Genomic DNA, 25195 nt, shown 5'->3' on the forward strand with positions numbered 1-25195 from the left:
AATTTGTCCATTTTTATGCAATGAATAAAATGAATCTGATCTTCAAGTCTGCGTCTGTCAAGTGTAAATAGTTTTAGCAGCAAAAAAAACATGGCATTGAGTGAGGTTTTCTTTTAATGCTGTATCTGCGCGGTTCAATAAGAATGCTCTGTGTCAGATCCTGAAATATCGTCTCTATAACGTTTATCCCTTACATGCCTGCATTAACTCCAGGTTTGAGCATATACAAGTTTTTTCACCGAAAAAAATAATTATATAGTCACAATCCTTTAATTAGTACGTAATATATATCGGCTCCAAACTGTCCTATAGTTCTTTTTTTATATTTCATCGAGTATTAATTATGCATTGAGAACTTACAGAATTACCACGGTGGTGAATAGCATGAGGATGTTTTCTTAACTATAGAACATTGTCGCTTGTCTGTTTACTCCCATGCTGTTACCATTGGCTTCCGTATCTTCTTAGAAGGAAATAAAAGGTTTATCGGATAAACTAATCGTACCCTTATGAACGAAAGTTCATCGTGAAAATTTGAATTCAGGTAAAATAGTGCTCAGAAACAATAAATTCAGGATAAATTCTGTATGTTTGTCTATGCGTTTCAAGCCGTAGTAATGCTTATTTAATTTAAGAGATATTTCTTAAATAATTTATACATTATCTGCGCTGAAATGATTCATTAGACTTAAAATTTCAGGGGCCAATATTATCTGAAATCATTTTCTTTAATTTTTTTATTTTAAGGAGTAAATTAATAGCTCAGAAAATAATTCAATGAGCAAGAACATCACGACTGAGCTAGTTATTTGCAATCTATGAAAAAAAGTTCTTCTTCGAATAACTGTTATAGATTTAAAATGCATTATTTAAATTGATATTAATTATGAATCATGCATTTTAATTTTTTGTGTCAACATTACGGAGGAAAACTTCATTCAATCTTGTCGATTGGAGTTCTTTTAGAGTGCTTTCATATTTCGTTTATAAAAATAATTTTTACACTTTCATCATTCAAGTTAAAATTGTAAGAAACTTAAGCAGGTAATTGATGTGAAGTAAGAAGCTTAGGATAGGAGTATTAGAATTTGAAAACAAGTAATATATAACCAATTAATGAATAAGGCTATAACTTAATGAATTCATGAGAAGGCTAAACTTTATAATTTTTCCGTTTACTAAATCCGTATATTTTTCAAATTTCCATTGAAAGAAAAATTCTTTGGCATCTTTGAAATATCTTATAAAAGTGATTATGAAAACTTTTCATCGTAGTTTAAAATATGATATGATTTAATGATGTATTAATTAAAGCGAAATATTAACAAAACATGAAAGGATGTAACTTAATACTATGTAAGTACTTGTAAATTTTCGATGTGAAAGAAAAGTTTTCTTTTCCAATCTAGCTAATTAAGTTCAAAAGATTTTGATTCTCCTTATATTCATTATAAATAATATTTTTTTTATCTAGAGGCTATTTTTCTTTCCTATACCGCCGTTTCTCCGAATATCTAAAAATAGGTTAATCAATCCACTTAGCGATAAGAATTGAACACTAGCAAAGAATATTGTTTCACTTATTAAATCATAAATCATTGCATCACGTATATTAGATTTGGAAAACTCTTCTCATTCCAAGTTTGTGTGAATTATTAAATTTTGTAAGTCCATTATATCTCAATGTTGTATTCTTAGTATCATTAAAAATGTACACTTTTGCAGTTATATTCAGGAAAGATTTAAACCACGTGTTTTATCTTTTACTGTGAAGTTTAATGGCAAAATATGTAGTGGCCACAATTTCTATGCTTGATTAGCAAATTTTCACATTTTTAGAATGAGAAAGCTTGAAAATGAATGTTACCTAGAAGCAGCTCTTAGTAAGAAAGGGTTATTATTCCTATAACTTGAAATTGTGTGAAGATGTACGATTTCAGAAAATTTCTTTCTAAAAATTCATGCTCGTCTCTCGAAGATAAAACAATTCTCGATTGGTTAAATTGGCCAAAAGGAAGACTCCCAATTTCCTGTACGTAACATTGAACGAACACGAGGGAATTGGTCTACGGAGATGTTGAGAAAGAACCACTGGGAGCACTGTCGGTGACTTTGGCTGCAAGCCGGCCGAGACCAGTTGTTTTGGTCTGCATTTGAGGCTCCAGGATAAGATAGTACTCGAAGGGATCCCCCGGGACCGATGCGAGAAGCCAGAAGAAGGATAATATATAGCGGCGAGATCGTTTGGGCTTTCTTCTCTCTCTCTCTCGTGGCGAGTATCATGTGAGTGGGAGGGGATGGTTGGGTCGGATTAAGTGTGTTCGAGGTTTTTAGGAGCAAGAACTCGTTCCTCGCTTGTTTTTCCAACGTCGCCTGTGATTGCAGGGCCGCCTACCGGCAGGCCGGGAGTCTTATCCATCTCTTTTGCTTTTCCTCTCTCTCTGGTTTGGACATTTTTCGCTCGGCACTTGTTTTAAGAATGGCGGTGTATATTCAAGTAAGGTACTTTTCTAAACTTCGGTAAAGTGTTCCGCTCATTGAAGCTCTGAGTTTAAGTGAAATGCTTAAGGTTTGCAATTTTAAACTTTACCAAGTCACAAAGAAGAGTATCTTTAATATTCTACGACAGAAATATCGGTTAATCCAACATGGGACGCTTTATGATAAAACAAAGTTGCACTTTCATTTTATGATTTCATTTCATTGGGTTGAAAGCCGATTATATTAACTTGACACTTTGCTGTTTGTAGCGTCGTCATGTCCCTGAGAATTCACTGGTTGATGTGGGATATTCTGTTTCTTAAGTTAGTCATCATGGAGTCCATTTTCTGCTGATGATGCTGAAAAGCGAAACCGGTCGTATTAATAAATGTAAAATTGTGGACATTGCTCCTGCTTTTTCATTTTCATGAGTCCATTTTCATTAAAAAATTGTGAATTCATTGTTTTACTGGTTTTGCTTTTTATTTCATTTTTAAAGAAAAATAATTCTAACCACAGAATTCACTGATAGCGGGGCGATTGCATACGATTTTGGGAGATTAAATTTTCTCTGAATTACCAAGATAATACTTAGGGTTTAAAGTGTCATACGTTGGAGTGCACATTAAGTTAAATAAAATCCCACTTCTCAGTTGGCATCTTTTTTTCATCGCCTCTTGAATATGAAATCTTCAAGTATTCTGTATGAGCATATCTTATTAGGGCTTTCATCTTTCGTGAATACCCTTTTTTATATTCAATTCGAATTTTCACACTTCTTCTTTATATTCCCGCAGCTCTTGAAGAATATTTGCAGCTCCAAAGCACATCAATAGATTTCATCTCTTTCGACAAGAGAATGCCGCGGGAGCGTCGTCTTCCTATCTCTTGACATTTCACTCTCATGAATCCTGTTATTCTCCTTTCCCCCGCCAGTCAACCCATTTTAATGTCTCTTTACCAATTCATTTTGTCTACAAACGGTGCCAAATAAAAAGAGATACGGTTTCCGTTGTAATTTTGTGGAAATTTGTTATTTTGAGCAAAGTGAAATTACTGATCGAAAGATTTATTATTATTATTATTATTATATTGTACAAGTTACAAGTTGGCTATTTGCCAGGTGGTAACAGTTTATACAAAAAAAAGAAAAAGAAAAAGAAAAATATTGCAAATGAGAAATACATTACCAAAATGAAACTAGAATGAGAATATTTAAAACTTAGTGATATTAATTTTCCAATATCAATCCTCTACACCTCTTCTTGAAAATCCTCACGTTGTTAGGATAGGGGTTAAACAGTTCTGCAGGGAGTCTATTCCATTCCGTAATCGTCCTGTTGAGGTACGAGAATTTCTTTACGTCAGTCCTTTGCGCCCGGCATTTCATCTTGTATTGGTGATCATGCCTACCAATATAGCTGGGGTATTCAATCTTCTTCCGTAGTTCCCCCCATGCCTTTTCCCCTTTCAGTGTGCGGAAGAGTGCGCAAAGCCTATTTATTTTTCTTCTCCGCTCTAGTGTGTCCCATGTACTTTTAGCATTTTACTGACACTTTCGGTCTTTTTGTGTTTCCCCATCACATACCTTGCTGCCTTTCTTTGCACCTTCTCGATGGATTCTGTTTGTCCCTTTTCATACGGGTCCCACACTAGTGACACGTACTCTAAAATCGGCCGGCTAGGCTTTTAGAAGCATTGGAACTGATTATATACTAATTGAAATGTGCTTAATGTAATTAGAAGATAAAATAATAAATTTCGAGGGATTTAAAAAAAAGAGGGTATAGAAAAGTAAGAATTTTGTATTAAAATCCTGTGAAATCACTTTTTATTTTCACACTTTTATTTCGACTGGTCTACATATCAGCATATAACGCCATTTTCAAGTTACGCCATTCTTGGCTGTTAGCCTATGAAGAGTGTTCCGGGAGGATTCGGCAATACTTCAGGAGGTGGTACCTAAAGGAGATGATTTTAAGCATTTCTTGTTCGGTAAACATGGGGTCCCGACTCTTAGTTAAGGAGCTATGGCAACCCAAACATTTTTTCGTGATGAACTTTGCAATTACCATGAAAGCAGTTATCCTAGGGTATTCAGCTTTTTCGACATTTTATTTTCAACTCTCGATTTAAGGATATTACGTCATTAATGTTGGACGGAAACGTACGATTAGAATTGTTTCAAACAAGTTATTTTTGAGCTCAATTGAACGAGAGCTTTGAGCGTGCACCATCAATGCGATTGTGTAATCTCTCTCATTTTGAGATTAATCGTTTCAGGCAATTAAAACGACAAATTTTCATCCACACTTAATTATGTTATGCCCTTAAATATACAAATTATTAAAACAATTGTCGAAAACGCTGGATATCGAAGAAAAACCATTTTCGTGGTATCAGCAAAGTGTGTCCAAAAACAGTTTCTGTCGACGTAGTACCTAAGTAACTAAGGAGTTGGGACCCTATACTTACAGACAAAATTACCTAGAACCATCTGTCCTACCACCTCCTGAAGTATCGAGGATTCCCTCTGAAAAGCCCAGTGTATACATTTCAATGGGTTAGGGATGGGGTTCAGGGGCGCAGCTAGGAATTAAGGCTGGGGGGGGGGTTTAGGCACAACTAATACTGGGGTGTCTGGGGATGTGGAATACCCGCCAGGGTAAGCGGGGAAGTGCGGGGGCACTGCTTTAGAAAAATTTCAAGATAAAGGGTTCAAAATGGTGAGTTTTACGGCTTTCGGGGGGATATTTTATTAATATTTACACTATTCTGTAAGTAATATTAATCCGATTAAGTAAAATGGGTTTAACTTTAAAAAATTTCTGAGTTCTGGGGTTTATCCCCCAAATAGCGCCACTGATGGAGTTAAAGTTTTAGGGAAGAAAACTACGTCATGATTTCCTTCCCATCATGCATCAATTCTCATTGTACCAGGGAAATCCCCTCCCCACCTTCCTCATTTAAATAATCCTGTGACGCCATTGGGCTTACTGAAATAATCTTGATGTCACGGAGCACGTAACATATAGAGACAGGAGGAGATATTTAGTAATTCCAAAGTCAGAGAGGTGGGCATTCATCCGAGAAACATCTATATTAGCATGTTTTCGTCCATCAAGGGGAAAGTGTTGGATATTTTGAGGCCTTTGTTGCCTATATCAAAGCTTGGCCATGAACTTTTCCCACGTTGTCTATTTAATTCAGTTTATTTTGACGTGAGTTTCTGCTCTTGACGCTGCCTCAGTTGCCTAAGGCGAGTTCAATTTTGACATTTTACGTACCACTTTGATGTTATTTATGTAAAATCATAAGTCCATTGAAGACCTTAATTATGAGTGCTCCATGTCATGGCTCCCGCCTAAGGCCAGATCTACCCGTTCGAGCGTGATGAAATTTTCTCTTTTATGGGCATTTGTTAAATATTTGCCAATAAAATATGTGTTCATTCCGTTTCTGAAACTCAAATTGTTAAAACTCAACCAAGTTTACTTATATTATAAGTTTCCATTTTATGATAATTTTATGAATATCTCTCGTAGTTGATATGGATTAATGGGGACTTTCTTTTATTACGAGATGATTTGATTTCACCGCGAAAAATAATTTTTACACATTTTTCTAGAATTTCGTGCGCATGAAAAAAATTTTCTTTGCCATAAATAGATTCCTTAAACACTGACTTCGTTAACTTCACAGGTTCTAAGTATATTGCAATTCAAATATGTATCGGTTCAGGAATCAGAGATAAAATTAAAAATCAATGGTTTTATCGCCTATTGTGAAAATATAAGTCTGTATATTCACTAATGTATATAAATGTGTCACCTTGTGTGTCTTAAAATAAGTATATTTATAATGATACCATAATATAATGAAACAAATTCCCTGGATATTATATTCCTCAAATGATGACTTGCTGTTATGAAGGGTATTCGGTCCCTGTAACGACAATTATTTCATTCTTTCGGGGCTAAAAGGAATTTAATGGGATTATTCGTCTACCAGTCAATAGTTTCGGGTTAATAGGGTATTTTATACGAATACGGAACGGAAAAAATTGAATGATTTTCCAAAACCATATCTTTTACCATTTTTATTTTGTAAATGCCTATGCAATTGTAATATTATTATCAGCTTATGTGTCCTAGGAAGGGCAATCCAGGATTTTGATACATTCGTACCGTCTTAGTTCGCGTGCTATCCCAGTTTATTCCACGTTATCTATCAACATCTGCATGCTAACCCTCAGAGTGCATTTACAGACGTGTGGCGGGGATGTCAGGACACCAAAGAATACAAAAATTAAGCCATTTACCGTTAACAAAGAAAATTTAAAAAACAGATGCGTGGGTTTAGGGTCCCCCTAATATTTATCAAAGCCTTTCATTGTACGACGGAAAAATGAATTCCTATATCCGCATGTTCGGCAAAATATACCTTTTAATTTTTCTTTTCTGTGAGACCTAGGTAAACAGTGAAATTCTTACAGTATGTTGCTCTGAAGTATATTTATTTCAAACTGTTCAAGCATACAGAGCTATTCTAGCCTCAAATCTCCTGTCAGTAGTTATCCTCCCTCGACTGTTCAAAATGTAGTGAATAATTAATATTTTAATTTAATATTTTATGGCATTGAAGATTGGAAGATGTAACCATACCCTCATACTTTTAAACTGCCTATATTAAACTGTTTTTTTTCTAATTTATGAAACTGTCGTGTCTTCGGTAAGCACTTTTTCAAGTTTTTTGGTTACTAATTATGTAGTGATTTAAAATTTAAACCATTATTTTACCGGCTCTTTTTCTGTCAGAACCTGCTTTACTGCGGTAAATACGTCGAACCAGCATGGTGCAATCGTTGTCTTTATCAATTGGATCAAGTATGGAGCATGTTATTTTTGTAGAAATCTGCAATGGTAGCGGTTGAGAGATGTCACTTTTAATGCTTCAATCTCGCGACTTTGATCAGTGGCGTCGTTCGCCGTCATCATAACTGATTCATTTTTCCGGCAAATGGGATTAGGAGTATTATCACTCCTTTCGTCTTCTCATTCAACGTCACCCGCGTAAGGTTTCCAGAAAAGATGATTTCTGCTCTTTTCTTACTCTATTGACTTCTTATCTTATTAACCGACCAAAGTTAATTCATATTTCAATACAAAACATTTACCGCTAATGGAGGAGATAGGTGTTTTTTTTAATACGTTTTGCCTTCCAAACAGCTCCAGGACCCTTATTTTGTCCTATGCTCTAAATAAAAATACTGGGTGGAAATATTGTGCCTATACGTACGTTTGCAATGATGTTTCTACGTGATTTCAGATGCGTTTCTTAAATTTTGCAATCCATTTTCACCCTCTTTGAGAATGATGAAATGCCTCTAAAAACAAGATGAAGGTACTTGGTATGTTTTTTTTCTGATTGATATTCTCGTTTAATCAGTTAATATGTGCATCTCTACAGAATCGTTGTTGTGAAAAATGTTTAAATTGTTAAAAATGTTAAAATGTTTAAATGTTTAAATGAAAAAATCATCAAAAATTAATAATTGTGAGATCCAAAATTCATGGACTACTTGTCTGTGTATTGGAAATATTGGTAAAGATTCATATTCTGGACAAATTTTCAACAGTTTGTAAGTTTTATTTCATGTCACCGCCACGATAACATTTATGGCAATAAGTATGATAGAAACAAAGGCGTTATAGCAGGCAGGTAGTTGGATTATGGGTTTCTTCGCACAGCCTTTTCTTTATTACACTGTATGTTTCACGAAGATATTTCTATCGAAGTTCCTGATATGACAATGTAGAGCTTCTGTGTAGTATTAGCATGGCGAGAGTTTTAGTTCTTGTGTTGTTTGAAGTTGGTGGACAATGTTATTCATTATTTCCAAAGCAAATAGTCTTAACTCCCCCAGGGGGTGATATATCCTGAATGAGGAATTAAATATCTATTCAGGCTAAATGTTGATTCCCTGACACCCTTCGCCACTTGTTTACTGAGGTGGCTTGTAGGGGTAATATGGAGATGTAGATTTTGATGAACAGCTAAATGTTTGTACTCGTATTAGAATTTTTTAATATTACCCCCTAGTTAATGCTTCGCTATAGCCGGAGGTTGTTAACCTCATTTGCCCCAGGTAGTTTTCAAAAGTCCTCTTCAGCACCACAATTTTGGGAGCTATGGTATTTTCATTTCGCTTTTCCTCCAAATCCAAATTCATGGGCATCATTACGCCACGTAGCAAGTTTAAAAAAATTATTTCTGATGCACTGAATAGTAGAGGCCTTCACGTTGTAGAAATCCATCTTACTGATTTGTGAATGAAAAACTTTGCTGTTTCTGCAATTTTGAACTTTATTTTCCTGACTAGTTTCGATACACTGTATCATATCCATAGGACTAGCAGTACAAGTAGCGTTGCTGTGGGTTGTATACCAAAAGGGGGGGGGCAAAGAGTGGAAGGGGAGGGGAGGGGAAAGGGGTGTGTATCGAAACTAGTCAGGAAAATAAAGTTCCAAATTGTAGAAAGAGCAAAGTTTTTCATTCACAAATCAGCAACTTATTTCTGCTTGGATATAGGAAAATCATTACGTCTCAAGAGCTTACTTTAAGACTTTACTTCTAAATGAAAATGCATTCTTGTTGTGTTATCCAGATATCAAATAAATTCTTCGCAGTTCATTTCATTATCAATTCTCCACTTCTCAGAGCGTGGTTTTATCTTCGCAACATCATCGTTAAGTGGAAGACCGTTGGCCATTTCCAATTTCATGCATTCGCCTGTAATATTCTCCGTGGCAAGACGACAGCTCTCCAATCAAATCTCAGTCATGCGGAAAGGATTGACGTGAGAGCATCCTTTGATCTGCCGGAGTTTCCAGACGAAAGTTTTCGGGTAAAACTTTCACTGTTTTTTTTGCCAAAAATAAACCTATCTCGTTCACCAGTGCAAAAAAGCCCGTATCAACAGCGATAGGATCCATAGAAAAGCATATTGTTTGCCAAGTGGCATTCCTGCTTTGAGTTTTGAAGCAAAAACCAATGCTACACACGTATCATGTTGCTTTATACACATTGTGAAAACGAATTGAAAGCAAATGAACACGACTAATATGACTGCGTAGCTTAGGCATTTTTTGCTTTTCCATTGAAGATCATGAGCAATTTAGAGAGTGGCGAATGAAGCGATGATAGCGTTAGCCGTCGGAAATATGAATGGAAATCTAAATATGGTTCGATGGAGATTTTTTAAATTCATTCAGTATGTTTGCACGTTCCAGTACCATACCTGTTCTGTTATAGAAACACGATGATTGACATTAACACAATGGCAGCATGTGTCATGAGAAGTTACTATCATGCTGGAAAATGATATGGGATTTTTGGTAGGAATTAAGAATAGAGTGTGCATTTTGCTTTCTGCCGACTGGTTAACCCGCATTTTTTCCAATACCGTTTCTTACCTGCCGTTTGAATTAATAGGTAAGTGTTCATTTATCTTGAACATTTCCCTAGAATATGTATTGCACAATGATTCCTCACCAACTTTTCAACCGTTCCATTGTCATTCTGTGCTGATCATTTATTTCGGAGCTGAGAAAAAGAAAAAATCAATTTTTGAACGAAAGCTATTTATGATGTAAATTATTATTAAATTTTTAGCTCTGATAATAAGTAATTGAGCTTTTGCTTGTTTTAAATCAATTCCAATCACTGAGGATGATATTTCGTCCGTCAAAACTTAACCTAATAAACCACCTCTAATAATGTCGATGGTGAAGGAAATATCTCTCACGGATCTTTAACAATGTAAATAAGGTGGTCTTGAATTTGATTTAAGGCCTTTCTTACAATTTCTTAGCTAATAGTCCAAAGCTATCAAGATACCCGTATTGAAACGATATTTTACGGGTCTTCTCACTAGAGAGTTATTTTTGGAATCATGAAACATACTCGAAATAAATGACACAAAAGGGACAATTTTGTTTCGTAAAAATTATCTGTTGCTCAATGGGGAATTCCACTGAAAATGGATGATTATGCTATAAAAAAATATCCTTCCTGCTGAAAACTACAGTGAAAGCAGTTCTTCTCTAACCTCCGTATTATTCGTAAAATTCCAATTTGAAAATTGTCTTTGAATCTGCGCGCCATGTTGGCTGATCGTGACGTCAGAGTCGAGTAAACAATACGTTTACGCGGTGCCAGTAGCGAGTAGACTATTTGTCCCAGTTTTAGAAAACCTGTGTATCTCTCTGTACAATTTATTTTTTTATATGCAAATTTCATCATCAGTCATGTGGAATATTTATCCTGAATAATTGACAGGTTTATAGAATGTATGCATGCTGGAATATGAAGCACAGTCTTGACAAATGACGCTCATTACTTTTTCATCATCCTTATCTACGGCGATTTCCACATTATTTGGAAATTACTAAATTAATCTACCTTCAGAATGATCCCAGAAAACGTCTTTTCGAAGTCGGAATCAGCCATTGCGCAATACACGCACCGTAAAACTATTAAACTATTCACAACTGTTTTCGCATACCATTCAAGTTTTTAAGCAGTATCGTCGTAGATGTTTGTTATCGTCGTTAATGTTTTGTTATTGCCATGGAGCGAGATTCTTGTAACGCAAAAGAATTTATTAATTTTTGCGAACTTTAAATCTCTCTAGCAACAAGAATATTGAGAATTATGAAGTCATATTTCGCATACGTTAATAAATTCAACTTACTTATCTAGACATATAAAAAAAATTACCTTCTTAATTTTATGAGAGCACCCCATTCATCCTGTAATATGTGGCATACACTGAATGTTAAGCAGCATAAAACCCTTGCGGCGAAATGGCGAGCCAGTCATACTGCCCCCATCAAATTGCCTCAGGCAGGTAGGCTGGCGCTACCATGAATATTAGATTTATATAACACAGTAATAGGCTTGACTATATAAATGGATAGAGATAGTGAAAAAAAGTGCCTTGAGTACTTCAAATATAGAAAGTCTTTGAGGAATTTCTCCATCGCTCCTCGTTTACATCTTACTTAGAAGGTTCTGAAAATTATGTCAGGTTTGGAAAAATCCACGAACCCAATATGGTAACCATGAAATGATAGCTAAAACTTCACAGAACTAGTTTTACTGTATGGTAGTTTGAGGAGTTCATAGTATTATTATGTGGGGATCGATGTAAGGAAATAAGCTAGAAATAAGTATTTGGTCATCTTTTCCTGGTTTCCCTAGATGTTTACTGACCAACGCTCAAGAAAAATAAAAGCATATTTATTAAATCAAGTGCTTTAAAGAAGAAAAACATAATAATTTAAAATTAAATTTTGAGCTCTATCACATTATGAAGGTACATTTTTATGCAAGGTATGATTCCGTCACTTTAGCATGGACCTCTGTGTGTTCGAAGGGGACTTTGTACTTTTCCATGAAATTGTCTCACCATGTCAATTCACGTAATCGGCTTCATCCGGTAATGCCCAACCACTTTGCCATTTCCGACCGGCATTATTCATTTATGTGTTTCATTTCTCTTCTGTAATCTCCTTATCTCAATCCCAACCCCCATTCTATCGTATCGTCGCGACGCCTGGCTTATTTTTTATTGCGCTGTAGCCGTACTTATCTTCCTTCATCATAAAAATTTATCCCTTTCGTTATCTTTCCAATTTTCTTATCAGAAATCCAATGCATATTGAATACAATTGAATGTGAATGATTGATTTGCGGCCACAATATGACATTGGTGCGTCTGCGTATGTAGTTTCATTGTCTGAAATATTGAAACATATAGGTTCGTATCAAAGTATATATTCCCTACGATTAAACTATATAAACATAGGTATTGATGTAAAATTTCATACTATTATTGAATCTGTGCTACTCTATTATTCGAGACTGATTCATGTCCCTTACCTATAGGAAGGAATATTATCCCAGAAATATCCTCAGCACAGGGGAATGTTGAACCAATAAACTGCATCATTTCATCGAAATTATCTAGAATTGCTCGAATGAACACTAAATGGCGCGAAAAATGATTCATTAAACATTTAACGTCAAAACATTTGGAAGATATTCATCACCTTAGCCCTTAACCAGTGACGTGCAATTCTTGTTACACTACCGGTGACGTGCGGTCTGGGAGACCGCAATAAATCAAAAATTCATAAAATATTGCTACGCTATTTTTATTGTTTTGTTTAATTTTTCTTTGAATGGTTAACTATTTAAAAACTTATACTAAAATTTTTACACTCCCAAAACGAACCAATTTGTCATAAAAAATTGTGATTTGAAGCAGGATCAAAAAACTGATGCCAAAAACACTTGAGTTATAATTATTATATTTATGCATCAATATTCGCCAGATTCAAAATAGGCCCTAAATGTTAAAGTTGGAAGGCTAAGTAGTAAGTGGCCATGACATTTATCCCGTTTATTCCTTTTCTTGATGCATTCTTAGTAAGTGACGTGCGGTCTCACAGACCGCTAATCGAGTTCAATTGCAAATTTACAGAAATTAATAAAAGGAACGTTAAATTTTAAGAGTGGGATGTCCTTGTTATGCAAAAATATGAAGCTGACGAGAATTATAGACATTTTGAAATCTTAATTTTGAAAATATTCACAATTTTAGAAACGCATCGGTCTCTCAGACCGCACGTCACCGGTTAAGGGTTAATAATGCTATTCAGTGGAACTGAAGGCTACATAAAAGTGGTTACAAAATACACATGTGCATGAACGTGATTAGGTTTGAAATATGAAACATACGCTTGAAATTTTATGAACATTCTTTCGGAGTGACTCGGAATAAACCATTTTAAATCCTCATTATGCTCTTCGGCTCAATAAAAAGACAAAATACATGAGGTTTTTTTGCCAAAAGGATAGGTGTGTAATTCATTTTTCTACCTAGAGCTTAAAATATTGCCAAGTGGGACTCGGTTGTCAAATATCTTCTACGAGCGCCTTGTTGACATTTATTTTTTGGATAAAAGATAGTGTCATCACATCCCCTGCCATACGCTTATTGTGGCGGCTTACGGGGTAATATGTAGATGTTACCAGGTTGACTCTGATGTTACACTGTTATTGCAATTCCTAATATTGAATTGCACTCAAAATTTGCAGTTTACCAGCAGGTTCTCTGCCTTTTACTTTTCTCATTTTTGCAATTTAAGAATGCATTGAACAAGTGATAATAAACATAGCCTATATATGAAGTGTAACTTTATTATTGTTGTTTTTCTAGCCTAAAAACATAGGTTAAACATATTTTAATCAGCCAAAACTTGTAAACTCTCATCACAATAAATATCACAGTTTAAAAAATAATAAGATAAAATATTTATGAGGCACAGGCAAAATAGGATATCACTGTAGGCTTCAATTGTGTATCCCAAACTGGATGAAACTTTATGCAATTCTTAGCATATAATGCAAAAAATGCATTATTTTTTTAGTTCCTCTATCGTTGAAACATAGTGCAATTAATAATCAAATTTCAATCGTGATGGAGGCTCTTTAGCATAAAAACACCTCCAATCCAGTCATTACATTGAAATTTCTTGATTAAAAAATATTAATAAAATATTTAAATACAACAATCATAATACACTACCACACTAAGGCTCAATTGAGTATCGTACACTGAACTAAATTTCACGCAACCCTTACCTTTACTCTGGGTTAAACTTATTTTTTCCTCTCTCCTTTCCGCTGCTCTCCTCCTTACTTTGCCCCAGGATGGTCTCTCAGTGGAGGGAGAGGCCCAGGAGTCCATTTCTCTAGCTAGCCACCCCCGTCCCATCAAAGAAACCCCTCCCTCCCACCCTCATTGCCACTCCTCCTCCAGCGAGCGTAATCTCTGGGGCTCTTTCCTCCTCCTCCTCCAACTCCTCCACTTCAGCCCGAGAGTTTTTTATTGCTTTCTTCTTTTTTGCCTTTCCTCCGCACCCCCTGGGGAGCATGATGACCAACACTCTCCTCTACCAGTCTTCTCTATTTTTCTTTTTTTTTCCTCTCTACGCGAGAGAGAGAATCGCTGCATACAGGAGGATAGGATCACGTGGTAGTCTGGCCATCTATGAGAGCCTCCCCCTTGTATTTACACCATGCAGTGTGCTTGGATGCTTCTCTTTTCCCTTTCTTTTCCTTGTTGTCACTTGTACGTGATTCACGCAAAAAAATTCTAGCCCGTACCCAAATAACTGTTGATAATTTTGTTTTTCTGTGATATTCGTTGCAATCTTCTCTCATGGGAGCGTGCTATCCTAGTAGGTAGAACACTTGTTTGATGATCAAAGGCGACTGAATTCATGTCGCAACATTTCCAGCCAATATATTCAAATTGCTGAAGTGAATTTGTTAACCTGTTATATTTAATATCAATTTAACTCAAAGAAGCGTGGTAGCTCAGTGGGTGGACCTCTTGGCTGCTGATCAAGGGGAATCTAGTTTGAATACCGGATGTAGTCTCCGGGCACTCCTTCAAGTGTCAGATGTCAATAAAGTCCTTCAAGTGTTAGATGGCCCAGGGATAGGAACTCCACCCCCCCTTCCCCGATAGTGTGACGCTCACATACCAATGTAGAGGTGGGTTAAACTAAATACACCAAGGATGAAGTTTATTCTGAAAAAATATTTGACTTTGCCAGAACTCGAACCCGGATCTCTTGAGTTGCCGGTCAGGTGTGTTTGACAGTTATATCACCAAGCCATTTCCTCATCCTTTGCGTATTTAACTTTGCACCATTGCGCAGTGACTGCGTACAAAGTCACTTCTTTTATGGTACGAGTTAAAATGATCCTTCTGGTTAATTGTCCATTTTCATCCTGTTTACTAAAAATAGCAGTGCTGAATATCTGTTCTTGACGTCCAGTCAGGTTATATTATACATATATTGCGTATTTGATGTGTTATTTTCTTCCCGTTTTCCACGTTTAGCTCTGCGTTAACGAACGATAGAGGTTGATGATATGTTTTACCATGACACCTGGTAAATTGATCTTCCTCCCGTCTTTTTCCGTGATCAGTACGGACAATTCGCAAGTTCAGTTTCTAACGCCGTGAAAGATGGTAGATACGTGATAATTGGGTGAGCGAATATTCAGTCACTCATCCAGTGATTCAAAACGGATGTTGGTTCGGATGGATGATGATATAGCTCGCACCAGACGTATACACAGACGTGAGAATACCGCACGTCATGGTTAGGAGGGCGCGGTGCTAGTTCCTCTCACTGGCTAATCCGTCACTTCGAGGATTTTATTTGGGTGGTGTCCGTGGGCTTCACTTGGAATTCGATCTCGGGCATCCTTATTTGGAATTCCTTTAATCCACCCACTGAGTCACCGTGATCCACTGCATATTTAAAGTTTGTACGATAGTTATTGAATCAAAGTTTCGAGTTTTCGGTACAAAAAACCCAAAATATTTTTTTTCGGTATGTAAACAGATTGTTCTGTAAAGAAACACTGATGGTAGTTAATATTGGATTAAAAATTTGATGATATCTCACTCTTGAGCGAGTCATTTTCTTGTATGTGTTTCCAGAATTATTTGAGTTGAGCCAAGTATTTACTTCGTGCGGTGCCAATAACCTTTCGGTTTTAGTTTTTCCTTTGTTTTTACTCCACGGGAGGAATTGATTTAGTTTCTTGGTGAGTCTTCCTTTGTATTTGGAGCACGATACACCGATACACCAGAGTTAAAACGGTTTCATCGGAAGCTGCCTACGTTATGGGTCCACGTTTGGTAGGAGACATACGCCCTCGAGGTTCAACTTTGGGCTGTGGCTGATTCATTTTTTGGCAATGGTTAGTTCCATAGTTTAGAAAGATTACAGTCCACTTAGAATTTATAAAATTCACGTTTGGGAGGGATCAACTTGATACGGTTCCCTTCGAGTTCATCGTTGTATGTCACCGCCAAAATGCAGTCATTAAATTTCTCCATTCCTGCAATATAAATACCATCTGGAGAGTGTTGTCATTTGAACGCTGCTATTATTTTTTTAAAAGATTCTACACATTAATATAAATTCTGTGACCGGGATACCCCTGTCCAACCTTTTCCTATACATTTTCGTGTAGGTACTCATTGTCAGTTTGAATCACAGTTTTAATATTTTTTACTTGCATAAATAACATAAATACTTTTATGCAAAAAATCTACAAAAAAAAGTAATTCGCCTTGACCAGGATTTGAATTTGTGCATTGCGGGTGACTCTTATTAATGTTATCACCGTGGCTAGTCCTGGTATACTTAAATCTTAAATACTTTTATAACATAGTCATTCATGTGAAAGTCCCTGCGATATATCCGGAGAAAATTATTTAATCAAGTTATATGCTTGCCAACTTTACCAAGTTCATTATTTTTTTTATTTTTTATTATAATTTTTACCATTTACTATTTTGTATTTTTTGTGCCCCTCTTTTATTAAACCTGCTAATCAAGAAACCTACTCACTCTAAGCACATGATGCCAATCACTGTTTATGTACAGAGCGTAAAAGTGCTTTTCCACCTCTTTCCCTGCTGTCATGGCATCATTCGCTTCGCCTCCTGTCTGAAGACGCCCTCCTCCTATTTTCCACGCCTCGAATTCCGCCCCTGCCCAGAATGCAACGCGATGCGCCTCCCTCCCCTTCCCTTCTCTCGTCTCACTCTCGAGCTATCGTCCACCTACACGTTTTCTTCCCATAAAAAACTCCATTCACCCGACACACTTTTTTAGCTCTTCCCGACCAATGTCGTGCTCAGTGGATACGTTGTCACCAACTCCTTGTGTTTTTTTCTCCCTCTCTTCTCCTCCACCTTGGGAGAGCAGACCCGCTCGACCTGAAATATTCCTTTTCCTCACTTTATTTCCGTTCCCTTCCTTCACTCTTCTTTCCCCTTCACGGTGGGCCCTTTTTTTCAACCACACCCTTTTTTTCAAATGGACTCGGAGGGAACGAGGTGAAAACACTTTGACGTTAGGCATGCTGACCTAGACTTAACATTTACAGTGTGTTATGTACTATTAATTTATTTGTCCAAGGACCTTCTAGAAAATATAAGACACGTCAAAAAAAAGGAGAAGGAGATTCATACAATTTAGTAGATTAGAAACATATAGTTGAAATATTATGTACAAGTATGCATTTTCACATGCAATATATTTTCAAAAAATGAAAACGAAGCACTAGATTGAGGAGTCCGTCAGGTATTCCTTAACAGATTAATAATTCTTTTCGAGCAGGAATGCCTTCAACTTCCTTTTAAAAGATACCAATGACTCAAATTGATTTTTTTAATTTTGCAGGAGTTTATTGTATGTTCGGAGTCCAATTTCTCTTGGACCTAATTTAGTTCTATTTATCCTCACTGTATTATAGTGAAGGCTTTGCCTATTTCTGGTTTCATAATTATGAAAACTGGAGTTAATTTCAAACATTTTAAAAGATTTTTACGCGTAAATATTAGCAGAGATAATAAATAGACACATAGTAATGGGAGGAACGTATTGACAATATCGTCGATTGATCGTAGGACAATATTGTAGCGTAATAAATCGAAAACCCTCAATACCTTATTATACAGTTTGCTCAAAGGAATATATATTTTTTGCAATGTTTCTTTTATATTTATTTTCACGAAAATAAACTCAAGCGTTAGTGGCTAGCTAGAGTTCCATAATATTCTATTAGCCATTTATGTCTTCAAGGATTTTGAAATCACTCAGGTAGGTAGGTATGATTTTAAATAAACCTGCAGATATTCAAACGTTTTATTATTTTAAGAATTAGTGTATTTCATTCTCAAGAAAGTAAAAATTACAAGTATAATATAAATCATGATATCGTTTGGTTTCAAGAATGATCGATGTCTCGAAGTTTCAATTCTATAACACATTTTTTCGCAGAAGAATTCACTCGTATTTTCGACGGAGAGTGATGTAAGCTTGCATACGTTCAAGTGATATAACAAGTGTAGTGAATCGCATTGTAAATCTTGGTGGTGCAGTAAAATTTTGCGTTAATGAATTATTGTTGTCTCAGACCGCGTTTGCTGTGAAAAAGTGCATTCATCGACTTGTCTCAATTGTGTAAGTAGACGATTAGTTTCCTGGATGGATGGGTCCATAGGGCGTTTTTTCAATCTTCTATGTTATCATCAATACCCCTCAGGATTATTTTTGGCTCACTAACTCTTTCCTTATTCTGAAATAAAATTGATAAATTAACACTGAAAAATTGTCAGCGCTATTACCCCGCTCTCAATCTTAACTATTCAACCTTTTGCATCACTTCTACATATGTTATTTTGGAATCTTTAAATTCACTCATCTCGAACATTAGAAAGTAGTGTCATTTGTTGACACATAATATATATTCACTCTATTGAGAATCTGTAGTGGGTCACAAGAATTAACGTACGCCTTGAAAGAAGGGAATCTAAAGAAAGAAAATGTCATAGTAGTTTAAGTGAATCCAATTACGACGAATCTTTTGCAGTGAAATTATTTATACCTTTCTTCTCTTCCCGTCACTTGTTTTTAAAACAATCCTTTTTTCTGTAACCTAGACGACAGCTTGGTAAAAAAACTCCTGTTTTCCTTTACCTTTTCGAAGGAATCTGCATCAATATTGCTGTTAATCAATAAATATTTTTATAAAGTATAATCCTTGGTTTGATGAGCATGAAATAGCTAACTAGATGCTGAAAGTTTCTAATGCCGATATTTTCTGCTGTCATTAGATCATTATTCCATCTTTAGGTCAGGATTTATTCGATTTACACTATAAGTAAAATTTGTTGGTCTCTAACAAGGAAAACTTTAAAATGATGATTTAATAAGAATCCACTGTGAGCGTCATCTATGAGGTATGCTGAGAAAACTTGAATGGAAGAAACGTCAGATGGGTGAATCAGTCATAGTAATTGAACTACAACTATGATAACTTTCTTGCTTCAAAAATGTTTTTTCCCGAAGAAAATATAAAAACTTCAGATCCTTCTCGGTTTAACCGTTAATTGTGTTGACGGAATGTAACTTACCTGGAATAATCCTAGTAATTTAGCCGTCTAAGCCACCTGCTCTTATAGCTTAAGACTTGATTAGCCCAGCCTTTTGTGTAACATTTGTGAGAACTGAAGGTAACATGCATTATATTCTAATAGATATATATTATTATGTAGTCGAATTAAAAAAACTACATTCTCGTGAGGAAGGTAGACGCATGCTACGCTGGAGTTTAATTTCAGAATAATGTGATGCATGCATTTTTATTATAGTCAATTTTATCTTCATACATACGTTTTCCAGCTCCATTTCTTTTAATTTAGCAAAATTAATTATTGCGGATAACTTGTACGTAACTTTTAAGTGAAAACATAAAACGCAGGTAATTCTTTTGCTATACTGAAACTAAATTAAATATTAAGTAACCCCGCAATAACTCTTTCAAAATTTAAATTGCATTCAACAGGAAATACAAAACGTAGTTGGTAATGTAGTTGCTGTACATTTTCCTTTAATGTAATTTTTCATCGGCTATTTTTCAGCCTTGTAATTAATTTCTCTTTCGTATACCTTTCTGCTTCTGCCGTTTGGCTACGTCATTTTTCAACCACACCCACTGATTCACGGAAAGCGTGACAAGCAAGAAAGCTTCTTACTTGTTTCACGACATTTTGCACTCTTTAAGTGTCAATGCTGAAAGGATTCCTATTTCTGCGATGAAAATCCATCCGTGTAGTGCTATTAAATTGAGAAATCTAGGGAAGCCTGTATCAATGGAATATCCAAGAACGGATTTCGAGTAAAAAATTAATGGAGTATTTAGAATGAGATAAAATGAAGTAATCTACCTCAGTCCGAGGTTTAAAAATGCTGGCAAGAAAAAGAATTAGTAATAAGATAATATATACTATGTATGAGTTTATGATATTGAATATTCTAATGAACACATGCTAGGGAAGATGAGGCAATAAGAATGCTAAGGAAATAGAGGGAAAGTTCTTAGACTCCTCAAGTAGGCCAAAGTAGAGATTCTGTCCTCTCAATGAAATCTTGGAGTGGCAAGATCCATTATTTACAAACATAATATGAGAAATGTATCATTTTATTGGTATAAATTATTGGAAATATCAAAGTAGGATGCATATTGAAAGAGTGGTTGGAAAAATAAACATAGCAAATGAGCGAATCTTTTTAGCATTGACACGACGGTGACAGTTTTCATGGTTTGATATTTATAGAGGAAATATTGGAAGAGAATGCCGTCGTACGTTTGAATAATTTCTCACTGAACCGTTATCCAGAGAAAAATGATTTCATTTTATTTCATTTCTTTTATTTCATTGTAAAGAAAACTCCAAATAGGCAACCAACGTAATGTTTTAATTTTATCGGGTTATCTAGTAGATCAACAGGTAATTCGCTCTACGATACTGAACATTTACTTCAATGATCGTATAAGCTCCTCCCTAAGTTGTCTTAGGATGTCTAATACGTTTTCATGGTTGTAAACACCCTATTGGATGTGAAAGAATCTTTAGCTACTTTACTCACATATAATTAGAGGAAAAATACTTAGAAATCTGATATAATTCGAATGAAATGCTGTCTTGTTCTGTTGCTAGAGGAGAAAAACAAAAAGGATTCGTGCAGTGGCTCTTCACACGGTAGATTTTGGGTCAAAAGGCATTAGTAGAGGAGATTTTACAGATATTTCCTAATCTCTGCTTGGACGCTGTGTGTGAAACAGCTGAAGTATGGTGATGTTTTTTGCTGAGAGTTACACGATGGGAACGAGTTATAGATGACGACAGATTTCCCATTATTAGCTTTTCTCCATGGTACAAATGAACATAGATGTTGTTTTCCCCCTAAATTCCAATAGTTAATAGATACACATTATATATTCCCGCTAGATGGAAATTTAGGCATTGGCTGCCTTGAACACTGCATCATGCATGTCAAATATATTTTAATGTTTTTTTTATACTTCCAAGATTTTAATTGGATATTTTCCGTAGAATGCCGTGCATTTTTTAAAAGAACTACATCCTGGCTGTAATTGGCCTAAAAATATATTCCACCCTTTCTTCCTTCTGGAGCTTTTTGCTGTGCCAACGTCTTTAAAGTTTTGTACGTACTCCGCTAAGGCCCAAGTTTATGTCCCTTTTAAACGCGGCTCGTCCCCGGGTAATTGGGATGGAAGTCCTGTAACTGGAGGGAGGAAAGTACCATGTTCTTGCCTTTAATTTGATGGCTAGGTACGGCGCAGAGACTGTGTCTTTCATCAGCGGAAGCCCTGGGCCAAAATGATAAAAAAAGGAAGAAAAAAATCACTGTGGCTATGAGAGTGTGTCCCTCCTGTCTTTTTACTTGAGTCGAGGAAAAAGAAACGCCGAAATTCCACTCTCCTGGGTGCCTCTATTCAGTATTTTAGCATCCCTAAGTTTTCTCTAAGCCCTTTTTCGCCAAGTTCGCGCAGGGGGACACAGGCCGGGAGGTTCGGCTGCGGTGGTCCTTGACTCATTTAATTCAAGAAGAGGTTGGCTATTGAGTAGCAAGAATACGGGGTCGAGTAGTGCCCCTTCCCTTTTTTTTGGCCAGTTATTAAAACCCATGCCGCGAACGGGTGTTAAATTGGGGCTTCCCTTCGTAGAAGGTCCCATCTTCTTTCTGCCTCCTCTCCTTTCATTCCTCGGTGGAGGCCAATTTAATCTTCTGCCCTCTTTCTTCTCCCCCTCCGTCTCCACATCTTATTCATCGACGCCGCTTCCTCCTTAAAACCTTCCTTCCTTCACTCCTCTTCCTCACTACGCTTTGCGGGTGGGATTTTCTTTTTCTTGCCTTGCCTTTCTTGGGTCGTTCGCCCCGAGATTTCGTTTCCTTCGCGGCATTCCGTCAGAAAGGACGAGTAAGCTCTCGAAGTGTTGAGGCGAAGGACCAAACGCGGACCTCTCTTATCGCAAGATTCCAGCGTAGTGTCGCTGATAGTGAAGAGTCCAATCCTGCGGACACACCTCCGCTAAATGACCGTTTTTTCCTCCTTCCTCTCATTTTTGGCTCATGAGAGTTTGAAGGGTAAGTGCTTGAAATCGCAGTCTGGCGTGAAGAGATTTCATTTGATCTTCGTCGAGGGAAAAAAATATTATGTCCCTAACGCCTCCTTCTCTGTACGCTATCACTAAACCCGTTTAATGAAAGAAATGAAGTGATGGGCTAAGGAGTTATTTACTTGCTATTAAGTACTTGACCCCGTGATGCCGGAAGTATTATAACCAGAATTGACGGCGCATTGGCGTGTGCCTAATGCAATTCAGTTTCGTGTCGCAGTCATTATAATGAGCTCTTCTCTCTCTACAGGTCAATGCAACCTTCGAGTTGTGATAAATCTGTCGAGGTACTGGTAGTGATAACGTGGGCGAAAACATTGTTTTAATTAGTCACCGGTTTAAACATCCAGCTCTATACATCGGACTATCCTATTTGGACATCCAGCTAAATACCCGGAAAATGTATTGACTTTAAATATTTCATTTATTTTTTTTGATAGTTACACTGTGAACATTAATCATCGAGATTTGAGAGTAGTCCGTCCGTCTTATGTTAATTTCATCATTGAATCTATCGCTTTTTAATTTCGTCATGGCCTTTTGCGGAATTAACTTTAAGTAAGGCTTCATTATCGCTTTATCATATAACTCAACGCTTTACTAAATCTCCAAAAAAGATGTATAATTTGACTGAGAAATTTACTTAGCCGTCCAATGATAAATGTTTCTGCCTTCTATTCTCCAATGAATGAATTCATTCCTATTTAGCTTCCAGTAATAATGACAGCTATTCAAATAATTAACCTCGCAATAATCAGCGGCTTTTAACTTTGGAGTTACCCGCAAGTGGAAAACTTACTCTAGTGCGAAAAATTTGTTTTGTCAAGACCATTTTCCTTGACTGGTTTTAGAATAATCATTATCGTTTATCCCTGTTAAGCCAATTGTGGTGAGCTCAACTTCTTGCAAAATGTGTACTCGTGGGCTTCAACCTAAATTTAACGGGTTGAATTCCCTACATGAAAGTGATGCCACTAAAATCCTGCACATGTTTTCCGAGTTGGTAAATACATGCTTTTTAATTCGGAGTTTTTTCGTTCGTAACGGACATAAAAAAAAAGGTGTAGAGTATTATTTTTGGGTCCATCCGGTGAGTCGTCGAAATGCGTGCAACTTATGAGCTTCAACCTACATTTGCTGAGTTGAAGCTCAGGCATAAAAGTGGTCTCAACAAAATATTGTACATTTTCATCTTGTTGGTTAAGATATACTTTTTACTGCGGAGTTCTTTCAATCCAAGCTGACCTCAAGAAGAGTTTTCGGGTAGTGTTTCTGGGCCAAACCGATGAATCGTCAGCTAACCTGATGGAGAAAACGACGTTGGGAGGAAATAGAATGAGGGCAGAGCTAGGAACTTGAGAAATGATGGTCACACAAAGGGAAAATAAGGGAAGGAGGAAATGCGATGAGAGAAAAGGGCGATCTGCACTTTCCTTGGCCTTCCCATTCATTCGCGTCCCTTCGTGAGGCTTCTTCCTCTCTTTCTTTCGTCTTGCTGGCTCAGAGTGCTCAGCTTTTCTTGTGACTTAGTCCCACTGGGACGCACATCGCTTGGACCTCGTCAGGGCGATGTCCACTTGGTGTGAAGAGGGCAGAAGACAGTAAGCAACGGACCAGTGAAAGCGTGGAAATTTTTTTAGAGTCGAAGCGACAAATTACCTGTACGGAAGCATAGTGCAAAAAATGTTACAGCAGGGACACACATTCCACAATTTCTTTGTATTAAAACGCTATTTAGCTTCGTATTTGTAACCTAATTGCAGAATATATATATCTAAAGCCTGCCATGCAAGCCGTATCAACATGCGTGTGGCGAGGTGTGTTATGAAACTCCTGTTCCGCTGAAAAAATAAATCCCTGGACTCACAATACTTAACAGTGAATACAATTGAATGTACCAAAACATTACGACTACATGTCCCAGGCTTTAGGAATTTAAAATTAATAATAATAACTATTTCCATATTGCTTACAGGTTGCCTGCCCACTATTACAAGCAATTGAATAGTAGACACATACAGAAAAGTAAACTAAACACATTGAAAACCACCCATACCCGGTATCCGAATGGAACTCGAACCCACGATCTTCGGTTTGTGAGGTGAGGGCTCACACCCGCTGCCATCTAATAAAAACTATAAAAAAAAACTTAAAAGGCTTACTAACCCGGATAGCAATAATTTGTTTTGAAAAAAAATTATCCCCCCATTTATTTTTCCCCCCAAGGGGGACTGGGGACGGTTGTGAGAATTTTCATTTCATCGTCCTCATTTCTGTAAGTAGGCCAATAAGCTTAAAAAAGTGTTTTTAATGAAAATTTTACATTAATATACTTTTGAATTTGTATACCTGAACACCATGATTAGCTCAAAGGATCAAGTTATTGAAAATAAGTGTTATAACCGACCACACCCTAAGGGTGATGGTGACAGTACTTCGGGTTGGTAGTAACTCGTTTCTAAAATGCTCTAAAATGGTCTGAAATCAATCCGATTGAAATAAATATTTAACCTTATACAGCATTATCTTCTTCCTGAAAACATTACAATTTAATTCCAA

This window comes from Ischnura elegans, chromosome 11 (assembly GCF_921293095.1).
Source record: "Ischnura elegans chromosome 11, ioIscEleg1.1, whole genome shotgun sequence".
Taxonomy (NCBI): domain Eukaryota; kingdom Metazoa; phylum Arthropoda; class Insecta; order Odonata; family Coenagrionidae; genus Ischnura; species Ischnura elegans.